Raw genomic sequence first — 14,385 nt, forward strand, 5'->3', positions numbered from 1 at the left:
TCCGGTGCGGTGGAAAGCGGTTACCGTAATCTATGGACGCCTGCAATTCAAACAGTGTCACATGCGCATACTCTTTTAATAAAAAAATATTTTATAAGCAAACCTTTGTGTGATCACTAGTATTTAGAACTAGTATCGATAAATGAGTTTATCGATATAGGAAGTCCCTAGCTGTCAATAAGTTTCGCCCCACGGAATCCGATGTCTGGTGACGACTGATCATTGATAAGAATTAATCGTATCAAAAATCTAATAATATGGAGGTTCCATCAGCATTATCAGCAATACATCACTTGTGACATTGTAACTATTGCAAGTAACCCCGTAAACATTACATCGATCAAGTTCTTTCCTCACTTTCATATGCTACGGAGACTGCTTGCCTTCAAACGGGACGTACGCTTGTTTGCCATTGATATAGTAAATTAAGTAAATTTATACTAAGAAACCTGTAATATTTCGGAAAATCTACAAGTACATGAACGCATTAGTTGAGTTTTCAGGGCCATTAGTAGGGCGCTTCCGTCTTGCACAAGGAGCTCTCAGCAGAAGTACGGGTCATTAAGCAAGCCAATTGGCCTCTACGCGCTACGGTGCAGTTGCACACTCAATATATTTTAATGGTCGCTTTATTTACTTATTTAGTTACCTACTTATATTTTACAAATGGGGGCTTTTATGATGGAGCAACTGAGAGTTTACACCGTGTTTTTATTGAATTCCGTTAACTTCGGCATATAGTTAGGTCCATTATAGGAAACAGAATGGCATAGTCAGTTTTCTTAAATTCTTATTTTTTTCTAAAAAAAACCATACACTTGCGATAGATGTTACTTCAAATGCTGTTGAGAAACGGGGATTTACAATAGGCTACTAGACTCATATCGAATTTGGCACAATAAATGATTGTCTTCTGTAGTATTTGACATAAAAAAACAATATTTATAGATTTTGGGTATTAATAGTATGATGACTACGTATTTTCGATTAAAAATGTGTGTAATTTTTTATTTATTTTGGCCACCGAAAACGCTGTCAGCGATGTAAGTAGTGACGTCATCGTATTCGAACCTTACTGCATCTCAAAACAATCACTGACATATTGAACTTTATCCCTCATACTTAAAAAGTCAGAAAATATTGTTTTCGAGTAGAATTACCTGCTACACAGATTAATCTAAAGATTAACATGACTGTGTTGTTTTCGACTGATTACGTAAAAGTATACTTTAAAAATATTTTTTTAAATATGGTAACATTTTATTTCGGTTAATTGGACAGTACTTAATCATATAAGACAGACTTTAAAAAGGTCAAGTAGCCTATTAACTCACACTAAGTTAGTGTCAAAACTATGACATGTCAATCGCATATCGAACACACAATGCCCGTTTTTTAACCGCAATTGATGTATATGGTATTTTTCAGAAAAAAAATACGAATTAAAAAAAATCTAACTGTGCTATTCTGTTTCATATAATGGACCTAACTATAAGCCGAAGTTAACGGAATCCAATAAAACACTGTGTACTGGAGATGTAATGTTAAACTGAAACAGGGCATTAAGCGTAGCGTAGCTGGCTAGCTGCCTTCTAGTCCCGCTTAATATAAAAAAACTAAACCATCGACAAAAGAAGAAAAAGAAGCGACTAATTGCACTGCAGCACTTCAGGTAGACTACCTCGGACGTCATGTCATATCCGAAACGTCGAGTCAAAATAAACTTAAGTATTACGCGTTCCGTTCAAAACTTGTATTAAGTGCAGGATTGTCGAAAATGCCGAAAACTATTTAAGCAACAAAACCAACATAAAAAATTTTTAGCATTTTAGGTACAAATTGAAGGCTATCGCAATACGCAATTTCTTTTTAAAGTAAATTTAGTTAGATCCTTACTGAAATAAAAAGCTCACTAAGTAAGGGAATTTATAGTTTCAATTTCATCTCAATTGGCTTTTAGACCGCAAAGTAAATTAGGATAGCTTTTCACTTTATTTAGAAAAACTCTCAAGGAAATACAACTTAGTTATACTTAGAGTAAATTGCCAATAACTGGCCAGAGTCCCATACCTTATACTAAAATGAAATCTTTAATTATAAGAGTTTTTTTTAATTACTGGTTACCTCTCCTCTCCTGAGTCTGAAAGTCTCCTGACTATGAAAAATTGTTACCTTAAGTTATCAACATAGTGAATTGATTAAACGTGGACGTTTTGTAACATTCACCTGAGTACTGTGAAAATTAAGAATTGAAAAAAAGAAGATTAAGGTTATGTTTGTAATATTTGGGTCGACGACATCCAAAAAATTGCGGGTCACGACTGGATGAGACTAGCTCAGGACTGGGGGAAGTGGCGTACTAGAAGAGTACTAGCGTACTAGGCTCAGCAGTGGGCGATAAAGGGCTGATATTATAATGATATTGATGATGTAATACTCGTACATACCTATACATACTTACATATACAATCACGCCTGATAAAGAGACAGAGCACATGAAACTTAAAGTCGCACTTCCGGTTCGAGCGCCATCTTAGCGGTCTCGTGTCGTGAATAATTAATTTTTCTTTTGCTAGCTTATTATGCAATAAACTAATGTTCTAGTGAGAAGCTGATGAAGAATTAATCTCGAAACGCGTTTAGCCACTTTTTTGTCGTCAACGGCCGGTAGTCCACGTGCTCTTGTAAAATCTAGCTATCAATTTACAAGTTCTAACTCACCGTACACTATCGTACTTACCGTACCAAATTTAATAACAATTAGCTCATATTACCTTGATACTGGCAAAATAGTCCCAACCCAATGGACTGAAGCCATTTAATTTTAAAAACTTAACTTAAAGTCTCAGTGCCACTCTTGTCAATTAAGGGGTTGAAAGAAAACGAAAATTGTGACATTGCAGTGGCAGGTTGCCAGCCTCTCGCCTATACCACAATTTAACCCAATTCCACAGTCGATTTCTACGACACCCTATGATGTAATATTTGCCCATTAATGTGCTTATTTTTAATGTGAGTAGCCATAATAACTCCTAAGGTCAGTGTTGGCAAGACCTTCATACTTTATTTTAAATAAACTTTTCATAAGTGGGTAAAACTAGATAATAATTAAAGTGGGCCTGTCAGTAGCGCTGTCAGCAAAAATTTAAAGGTTTGTTTTTTCGATGCTGATCTACTGGAATTTTATTCTAATTAGATTACAAATTCCTTTCGCCGGCGATAAAATACCATCCCAACTCAATTTACCTATTTTCCCGCGAGTCTATTTAAATGCTAATGCTTTAGCATACCTGATGAGATTACAAAATTTAATTCACGTATGCTTTCTAATTTACAAAACCTTAAAAAATATAGGTAGACTGTCTTTCCGCAGTTTGCACAGTGTTATTTTAAAGTTAAAATTTGTCTGAAAAAGATGACCTTGCCAGGCGTAACGAGATAGTCACATTCGCACATGCCTAGCACTGGGTATGATACCTTTGCCTGTAGCTCCAACTTTAAAGCCTCCGCCACACATAAAGCGTTTTTATAGCGCAGCGTTAGCGGAGCGGAATGCGCGCTGAATGCGCGTGCATTCCGCTCGCAATCCGCGCTCGTTAGTTCCCGCTGGCGTCCGCTGGGCGCAAAGCCAGCGTCCGTCCGGCGCACCGCTATCATTGCGCTTCGCTAACGCTCCGCTTACGCTCTCAAAACGCGCATGTGTGGCCGAGCTTTAAACAATAACGTATCTTCCCCTAATACCATACATTGATGGGATGATCAACAGGATTCCAATTTAATCTTCATTTAAAAAAAATCAATAATGAACAAAGATTTTAAATAAAATCGTATAATGATATATCAATAAACAACGACAATAATATAACTAAAAAACAAAACCATCTATAATAGTGTTCTAAGTTCACTGACCTGAAGTCTGTAAACATTTTGTGATGTAAAGCTGTTAGCCAAATTTGTCTTGCCTTTATAATGCTGGATATTCTTGCACCATTTGTGTTATAATAGTCCATTCTGAAACAAAATGAATATGAACTATTTATACATATAACGGTAAGGTTCATACAAATTACATAAACATCGGTAGGTACAGTCAAACAATTGGAATAGGCCACTGCAGAACTATGTCATGGTGACCTTATAAATCAGATTGTAAGAAATCTCTTACTGCTTGTCATTTTGACATGGTTGTAGAGTGGCCTAGGGTTCCAATTAGTTGACTGTACGTACATAAACTCATGCCTGTATTCCAAAACGGGGTTAGCAAAGCACATGAAACTGCTTAAGTTTCTGAGCCTCTCTTGACAATTAAGGGGTTGAAAGAGACATTATGAATATTGTGATATTGCAATGACATCAGGTGGCCAAAATATCACCCACACCACAATGAAAGGGGGTGGTTAAATTCTTAACCCGTAACTACATGGGACACAAACAACATACTTATTAATTAATTTAGACAAAATCTGTGAAGTAAAGAACCAAGAACAATGGAAATTCATGCAGTTCCCTCAAAAGTTGCAGTTAGATTGCAGTCCGTCTGTCTTTGTGTCTTTTTAAAAAACGCGAACTTTTACCGACTATATTTAGAGCCTTTATCTTAGCGCTTTTTCTGTATTTTATTATAGTAACTATTTTCCTCAAAATGTCACCCAGATATTCATAAAATTTTGCAACCCAACAAGGGGTTCAGTGAAGGAAATTCAACAAGGAATTGCGTCTATTACCTACTTAAATACCAAAATGATCATTCAGGATAACGATTATTAAGGGCTTGTTACTTTTAGTGTTCGTTTTTGATTTTTATGAATAACACCTAAAGACTTTAGGAAAATTTTGTAGGTACGTACCTGCCTTAAAAAATCCTTCGATATGTTAACATTCAGCTGTCACGAAGTAGTACATCCACAATATAGTGAAGTACATCGCGATCATGAAGGGAATCACGCATATTACGACTATACAACAGCATACGCATTGACTTAGGCAGCAAACTGTTGGGCAAAGACTGAAAAACAAAATTTTAAGAAATTAAAGCATACCTAACTACTACGTAAACCCATGCTTGTATTTCAAAAAGAGGTAGGCTGACTTAAACTACTTAAGTTTCAGTGCCACTCGTAGCAAATAAGAGGTTGAAAGAAAACGAAATTGTGAATTTGGCATTGACAGGAAGCATATCGTCCAAATCACAATTTAAACCCATATCCCACAGTCAACTTCTACGACACCCACGGAAATTCTTGACCCGCCACCAAACGTCAAAACACATCATATAGTACGTTGCTTCTGGAAAGTTATGTATGAAAATGTTGGCATAATTAATCGAAGATTTTTTTTTATTGGGATATGTACATTATAGGCCGAAGTTATTTTTCATCAACCCTCCCTATCCCTCCCCCCTCTGCGTCACCCCTCTTCCCCCCCTTAAATAGCCGAAAATGCGGTTTTTCACGATTTCTGACAAAACCGTTGAAGATACAGAAAAAGCGTGTAGTAACAAAGTAATCCTTAATAAATTTACTACAAATCATTCATTGATACTTTGGTTCTAGCATTTATAGTTTTCGCGAGATCCATCACGAAAGTTGGTCCTTTGCTGCAATTTTCTTTAGTGAATGTTAAGTTTTCTCCCAAATTGCTTACGAAATCTGTTTGATATTACTAAAATATTATAAACTGAAAATGAATTTCAGGGGGAAAAATCACTACCATGGGTGGAACTTGAACTCACGGCTTCTAGATTGATACTCCAGAGCTCTACCAACAGCTACCAAAAGCTCATCCCCAGTCATCGATATACTATATGGATCAATGGTACTCTTAGCGACTACTACCGTGAAAATTTTACGTCTTAAATAGTTACTGGAATTCAAAGACATTGGAAATTCCACCCATGGTAGTGATCTTTCCCCCTTAATTTTATTTTAGTCATGAGTTACAATATTTTAGTCATATCAAACAAATTTCGACGATTTCGTAAGCATTTTGGGCAAAAACTTAACATTCATTAAAGAAAATTGCAGCAAAGGACCAACTTTCGTGACGGATCACGCGAAAACTATAAGTGCTAGAAGCAAAGTGTTAATGAGTGATTTGCAGTAAATTTATTAAGGATTACTTCGTTCCTACGCGCTTTTTCTGTATCTTCTACAGTTTTGTCAGAAATCTAGAAAAACCGCATTTTCGGCACTTTAAGGGAGGGTAGAGGGGTGACGCAGAGGGGGGAGGAGTGGGGAGGGTTGATGAAAAATAACTTCGGTCTATAACGTACATATTTCAATTTAAAAAAACCTTCCATTAATTATGCCGTAATTTTAGCTAATTTCCCTCTACTAATACTATTAAAATGAATGATGACGCTAACTCATCGTCTACATGAACAAGGCTCGCTGGTATATTTCGCGGGGTCCTTGCTTAGACCTATGTACGCCACATCACCACAATAATAAAAAAAACATATAAACAGATAGAACAAAAGAGATCAATCATTACCACATAATTTAAGCCTCTGGAACCGATACCGAGCATATTTAAACTGGGATAAACATTGTATTGTGTTTAATATAATTATTTAAAATCATGTAGAAGAACGACTAAATCAAGCAGACAGTGACAGTTTATGGTATTTATGTGTGATTTATGTCAGTTCTCTCAAAGAGTATCCATTTTAAGTACCACGGTGAAAAAGGTAAGGTTGGATCAGTTCAAGTCCAAAAAAAACATACTTCGCGATTTCTGCGAAAAACTTACATGTGCGAGCCTAGGACCCCATGGACTGTTTCAACGCCAAATAAGTAGGTACCTACATCTTACTCAATTTTAATGAAGTATCTAAGTTTGTACCTATACATTTACTTATACGTATGGCGCATTTACATAAACTTTCAAACAATATGTAGCTAGAATTATAAGTCCACATTCAGGGTCCCAAGCCACGAGATTGCGTCATGTGTTAATTTAAACAGGTCTTCCGCAGGGCCTGGGAAAGCATGCAGAGGGCAGCGCTGTATAATGTGCTCAATGGTTTGAGCCTCTTCACCACATTCGCAGAGCGTAGAGTCCCGCCCCCGCCAACCCCATTTATGGCGGAAATAATTACAGCGCCCGTGACCAGTCCTCAGTCTATTGACTGGACACCAGAGTTTTCGGGGCAAGTCAAAACCACCAGGTTTCGCTATGGGATCCATGTTTGACAGTATAGTTACAGCAGTAATACCTAATTACCTATACAGAGATACAACTGGTAGCTCTAAACATACATTGTATGTTTTATCTTTGATAATGTATCCGGAATTCGTTATAACGCTGGTCGTAAATTTTAGAACTTTACGGGCCATTACTCAAGAGTTTAGGATCAAAATGTAATAGGTATAAGCTTATGATGATATTCATAAGTTTCAATATTGGCATTAGGTACTTTGTGCCAAGGACGATATAATACCGGGAGAGACAAAGCCCATACAAAAAAGCTTACCCCTGAAATGTATGGGCCTTTTTTTATGCAATAGGCAGCAAACGGGCAGACGAGCCGCCTGATGGGAAACAGTCATCGCCGCCCATGGACATAAGCAACAACAGGGGAGCCACTTATGCGTTGCCGACCTTTGAGAACCCTAAATACTTGATTTTGAACCCCATATTGTAAGCGCAAGGGAAACAGTCTTTTAGGCTTAAAACTAGATGACGCTGTTTCGCAGCCTGGAAGTGATCAAAATCATATTTTCCCCAAATATTTTTGCGTGTTTTTATTCTTTTTAAGAACAAATGACATGCTTCATAATTTTTATATCATGATATCACGTCAATAGATATTACGTTTGAAAAAAATATTTTTGTAGGCATCATCAGTGTAGAACTGATGGTATTTAATAGGTGGCGCTAATAAATTCAGGTACGATTCTTAGTATGAAGATTGTAAATCCTATATAAATCATCCTTGCTTGTGAACTTTATAAGTGAGCTGTTCAAAGTATTGATATTGTATTACATGAATATATTCACGTTAATAAAGCGAGGTATCTTAGTTGGTTATTAAATCTGTCTTTGGGCCTATACCAGGGGCGGCTCACCGCGATTCTATCGCCGCGTTACAAAAACATGCCAGGGGCCGCGAGTGCGCGGCCCATTCAGTGGTGACGACCTTCTCACGGCGCAATAAAATTCAATGTCGGCTGCTCGCGTGCGGTCCCTTTGTTAATGAAGGTAAGAATTTAGAACGGCGGCATTTTGTGAACATCAAAGGAGTCAGCCTTCTGTACTTGTACTATTATATACTTACCAGTAGTGGGCAAAATACCCGAAAGGATTTTATTCAGCCTTCCATCGGCCCTTAAAAATAGTGTGTGATATGAGTATGGCCAGCACAGTCAGTAGTACAAATGCATTTCCACCACACCAACTAGTAAATGCTCTCTTTGCTATTTGAAAACAGATAGCAAAATTGCATTTTATCCACAAGAGTACAAAGTAAAATTATACCCACATATTTTAACTTGATGTCTTAAGCTGACTGGTAGATTTACCTATAAATGATGATATTGAATCATAAATCCATACTAATCCATACTAATATTATAAATGGGAAAGTGTGTGTGCCTGTTTGTTTTTCCGTCTTTCACGGCAAAACGGAGCGACGAATTGACGTGATTTTTTAAGTGGAGATAGTTGAATGAAGGGATGGAGAGTGACATAGGCTACTTTTTGTCTTTTTCTAACGCGAACAAAGCCGCGGGCAAAAGCTAGTATTGAATAAATTGATTTACCTATTTGATTTAGTTAGATGTTTCATAGTCAGTTGTTCGTGTTGGTGTGGTGAAAAATGTTGTGTTTCACTCGGTGGCAAAGTTTGTTTTACCTTCGTGCCTTGAAACCCTCGCAACACTCAAGATTTCAATTTTTACAATACAATACAAAGCATTTATTCATGATAAACAGTCATTAAAATGCAAACAAATGGTTAAAAAAACAGTGTTAATAATGTTTACTACGACATTTGTTTACTCGCTACCCTCGCGGTTCAATATTGGAATCTTCGCTTGCTCGGTTAAACAACAACTTTGCCCCCTTGTAAAACAAATAACTATTTCAATTTAGTTGGTGTAAATCTGGCCGTCCTCTAAATTTCCTTTAATTTTGGCACCCAATGAAAAAAGTATGGCCATACAGATGAACAACCGCAACCTGTATGGCAACCGAACTGCATGCCAACTGCACTCCTGATGCAACGTCGATCGTGCAGTTCTCATAATATTAGTTGCAATCGAGATCGAGTTGCCGTTCTTTTCTATTGTGCCATGGGTTTATAACTTTGCTATTGTAACCGTTCAGGCATTCATCGATGTTTAGCATGATAAGAACAAAATAATGCATTTTATAAATGTAGATATTATCTGATTTGTACTCCATTTTCCATAATGTAGTATCTGGGCCATTTTTTTCAAAGTTTCAAAGGGGTGGACAACCCCACTTTTGTGGAAATTTTTATGTGGTTTCCACTCTGAATCGCGAGTTCTTTCTATTCTAATAGGAGAAAAAAAGTGTCCCAAGGTTTTATTCTCATTCCGTTACCATTTTTTCATAAACGGAATGGAAGGTTCGAAAAAATGTATGGAAATCTTGGGACATTTTTAGGGTTCCGTAGTCAACTAGGAACCCTTATAGTTTCGACATGTCTGTCTGTCCGTCCGTCCGCGGATAATCTCAGTAACCGTTAGCACTAGAAAGCTGAAATTTGGTACCAATATGTATATCAATCACGCCGACAAAGTGGTAAAATAAAAAGTGGAAAAAAAATGTTTTGTTAGGGTACCCCCCCTACATGTAAAGTGGGGACTGATTTTTTTGTTCATTCCAACCCCAGAGTGTGATATCGTCACTACTTTTAAAAAAACTTGTATCTTCGCTTGTCAATGAAAAGAAAATTTTAGTAAGTATGTATGGAATGCATATACAACGTGTTTCCGGTATCACTCAAAACCTCAGACACCCCAACTGATTTCTATTTTTTTTAACTCATCTAGAGTATTCATCTTTTAATCTGATCGTTACTTTTTTTTAAATTGAATTTTTAATTTTCTGTACAGCTCTACTTGACTTTTAGCTATACACTCAATAAAATAATTGCTAACTACCATCATAAACCATAAGACTATTTATTTGTGTACGTTACTGCAACGACATAAGGTTTACCAATAGACAGCTAAGATGTCACTGTAAAACACTTTAAAGTATTATCACAGTAAACTTCAAATTGGACAGGTAATCGCAGTAAGCAAATTTAAACACAATATTAAAAACCGGCCAAGAGCGTGTCGGGCCACGCTCAGTGTAGGGTTCCGTAGTTTTTCGTATTTTTCTCAAAAACTACTGAACCTATCAAGTTCAAAACAATTTTCCTAGAAAGTCTTTATAAATTTCTACTTTTGTGATTTTTTCATATTTTTTAAACATATGGTTCAAAAGTTAGAGGGGGGGACGCACTTTTTTTTCCTTTAGGAGTAATTATTTCCGAAAATATTTATATTATCAAAAAACGATCTTAGTAAACCCTTATTCATTTTTAAATACCTATCCAAAAATATGTCACACGTTGGGGTTGGAATGAAAAAAAATATCAGCCCCCACTTTACATGTAGGGGGGGGTACCCTAATAAAACATATTTTTCCATTTTTTATTTTTGCACTTTGTTGGCGTGATTAATATACATATTGGTACCAAATTTCAGCTTTCTAGTGCTTACGGTTACTGAGATTATCCGCGGACGGACGGACGGACGGACGGACAGACAGACATGGCGAAACTATAAGGGTTCCTAGTTGACTACGGAACCCTAAAAATGACAAGGTTGTAATTAGGTACGAGTTCAATTGAAGGCATGTTTACAAAAACAACATAACTACACTAGACATGAATTTACAGGAAACGAAAAAAACTAAATGTCTTCTTATATATTAGCTATTGGACATAAACGTTGTTTACGTTATTTAAATAAGTGGCCATTAGTTCCGAAACACACGATTACACATCTCAAAGACAATTATTTTTAGAAAAAATATGAAAAATAAGTTCGTCAGTTATGCTGTTTTTGTAAAATTTTGTTAGTTATGTTCTTTTTGTTAGAAAATAAAACTAGTTTCTATAGAAATTATGTTTTGTATTCTATCATTTATCTTACTAAACTAGTGGATCTACTTTAATCTTCACATCCGCTGCTGTTGTCATCGTTATCTACCTCCAGAGACGACGATTCTTGACACGTATTATACAAAATTGATTGGTAGAATTGATGGCTCGATGGATTGACCAAAAACTGCATCAATTTTCTCAAGTCGCCTACTTTGTGAGGATTAAGGGGAAGTGAAGACTCATAAGCACGTTTTAAATTGATGTTCTTGGGCATTTTCTTAATTTTTAAAAATTTTAGCAATATTCTTTAGGGTAAGACTTTTCAACGATTCTGGGGATGAAATGTTATTTCCACTCATTTTTAAGATGTGAAAGAAACTTCTGGATAGGTTATTACGTACATCAAACGCGATAGTTTTGTTTCCATTTTTTTACAATCGTACACTTATTTGCCAGTTACATAACCTAAAACGTTACGTAAACTAAAAGAGTTCACAGTTATATTCTTTTTGTAAAAAACAATGTAGATATGTAGTTTTTGCAAAATGGGTATATTTTTGGGGACTGAGTGTGGACAATTGGGGTCATTTTTGGACACTATCTTTTGCTCTACGTATAGATCCTGCTTAGACGAATGCTATGATACCAAAAACTCAAATCCGCAAAAAATGTTAGTTATGTTGTTTTTGTAAACATGCCTTCAATTTGTTATGACTTATGATAAACATTAAGATTAAACTGACAAACAACGTCAAACTAGTAGCGGAAAAAATAATCGTCCAAGTAACCAGCCAGTATTAATACCCCTAAATACTGAAAAAGGTAAACAACCTCTAGCAATGCGATATACACAATGTTGTATTACGAGTACAATAGAATAGGCACGTAAAAAATAACTAATAATATTAATTTAAATAAAAATATTACCCCCATCAAGATGTAGCTCAATCGATTCTACTCTCGATTCTGAACAAACTGTTTTCAGGTTTTTAGTGTTAAGTGAAACACGGTGTAGACTTACTGCGTTTTAACTTTGAGAAGCAGCGTGAGATACGAGATTTTTTAAAAGTAGTGACGATATATTGTTGGATAGGTATTTAAAAATGAATAAGGGTTTTTAAAAATCGTTTTTTGATAATATTAATATTTTCGGAAATAATCGCTCCTAAAGGAAAAAAAAGTGTCCCCCCCCCTCTAACTTTTGAACCATATGTTTAAAAAAATCACAAAAGTAGAACATTATAAAGACTTTCTAGCAAAATTGTTTTGAACTTGATAAGTTCAGTAGTTTTTGAGAAAAATACGGGAAACTACGGAACCCTACACTGAGCGTGGCCCGACACGCACTTGGCCGGTTTTTTTCTCCTATCAGGATCGAAAGAGCTCGCGATTCTGAGTAATAATCGTGTAAAAAATACCCATGTTACAAAAAAGTGGGGTGGACAACTTTGAAAAAAATGGATCGGCGTGAAGTTAGCAGCCTAAAGTTATCTGCCTATGGTAACCCGAGCAAATGAAAAAGTCGAAAATTTTAAATGCGTTAAAACAATAAAATATGCGATTTCAAGATCTCAAGTACTCTTAAAGTATATTTTTAGTCAAATATCATCACAAAATGATATGCAAAATACAAAAATTGCAAAAATACACAGGCAGCTAACTTCACAACATAGCTGCCTAATAGAAATTAATAAATTTTCATATGAAGCTGAGTACATTACACTTTGTGTTTGGCATCATTAGAAGCGTCATAAAAGTGGTTATAAACCAGGTAATTTTCATTAAGATTGAAAGAACACGACTGGGTCAAACGAACTGAAAATAGATGTCTGCCTAAGGAAAAAAAACTTATTTTTGACAATTTTCCACATGAAGCTGAGTACATTACACTTTGTGTTTGGTATCATTAGAAGCGTCCTAAAAATGGTTATAAACGAGGCAATTTTCATAATAGTATTTTATGCAACTGGTGGTTAAAAGAGGTCAAAAAAGGTGAGTGGCGTGGGTAACAATTTGAGGCGAAGCCGAAAATTGTTAATAAAGACGCCACGAGCATTTTTTGACTCAGTTAAACACCGTTGCATACAATACTTTTTCTACGACCAAGCACTTATTTTGAAAGAAAATTATAAATTCAACAAATACCTACTTTCAGTCATCTTAGTTATCTAGGTGGACCGTCTACCATTTTGAATATGCAGTTTGAGTGCAAACATGAAAATAAAACTGTCTATGGTATGGTTCTTTGAAGCCTGGCCACTAAGACGAATCGAGCCGAGTTGAATCGAGTTCTATACATTTGAATGCGATTCGACGCGTCGCCAATGAACGCAGCAGAAAACGAAGGAGTCTCGACTCTGCGAATTGGTTTGTTAAGTTGGTAGCAATGTATTTACTAAACTGTAAAACAGCTATATCGTGCGACTGCTACTAAATGTTTTCAGGGTATAGACTAGATAGACTTGTCCTGACATCTTTTATGTAGGGTTTTAAACTTCTATGCACGACCTTGTAACTCACGAATAACAGTACGGGAGTAGAAAAAGATTGAAAGAACACGACTGGGTCAAACGAACTGAAAATAGTTATCTGCCTAAGGAAGAAACTCATTTTTGACAATTTTCCACATGAAGCTGAGTACATTACACTTTGTGTTTGGCATCATTAGAAGCGTCCTAAAAATGGTTATAAACGAAGCAATTTTCTTAAAGATTGAAAGAACACGACTGGGTCAAACGAACTGAAAATAGTTATCTGCCAAAGGAAAATAATAGTATTTGAAAATTTTCCACATGAAGCTGAGTACATTACACTTTGTATTTGGTATCATAGGCAGATAACTATTTTCAGTTCGTTTGACTCAGTCGTGTTCTTTCAATCTTTATGAAAATTGCCTCGTTTATAAACATTTTTAGGACGCTTCTAAAGATGCTAAACACAAAGTGTAATGTACTCAGCTTCATGTAGAAAATTGTCAAAAATTAGTTTTTTCCTTAGTCAGATAACTATTTTCAGTTCGTTTGACCCAGTCGTGTTCTTTCAATCTTAATGAAAATTACCTAGTTAATAAACATTTTTAAGACGCTTCTAATGATGCCAAACACAAAGTGTAATATACCTACTCAGCTTCATGTGGAAAATTGTCAAAAATGAGTTTCTTCCTTAGGCAGATAACTATTTTCAAATCGTTTGACCCAGTCGTGTTCTTTCAATCTTTATGAAAATTGCCTTGTTTATAACCATTTTTAGGACGCTTCTAA

The 14,385-nt window shown here is 35.9% G+C and overlaps 1 long non-coding RNA gene across 1 annotated transcript; it reads right to left on the reverse strand.

Moving 5' to 3' along the window:
- Positions 1–3,882: 3,882 nt before the first annotated feature.
- Positions 3,883–6,602, reverse strand: LOC125230069. The gene is made up of 3 exons (XR_007177483.1): positions 6,493–6,602; positions 4,848–5,005; positions 3,883–4,011 (listed from the first exon to the last, which is right to left on the reverse strand). It is a non-coding gene; the product is annotated as an uncharacterized LOC125230069 (long non-coding RNA).
- Between the last annotated feature and the right edge of the window lie 7,783 nt (positions 6,603–14,385).

This window comes from Leguminivora glycinivorella, chromosome 10, assembly GCF_023078275.1.
Source record: "Leguminivora glycinivorella isolate SPB_JAAS2020 chromosome 10, LegGlyc_1.1, whole genome shotgun sequence".
NCBI lineage: Eukaryota > Metazoa > Arthropoda > Insecta > Lepidoptera > Tortricidae > Leguminivora > Leguminivora glycinivorella.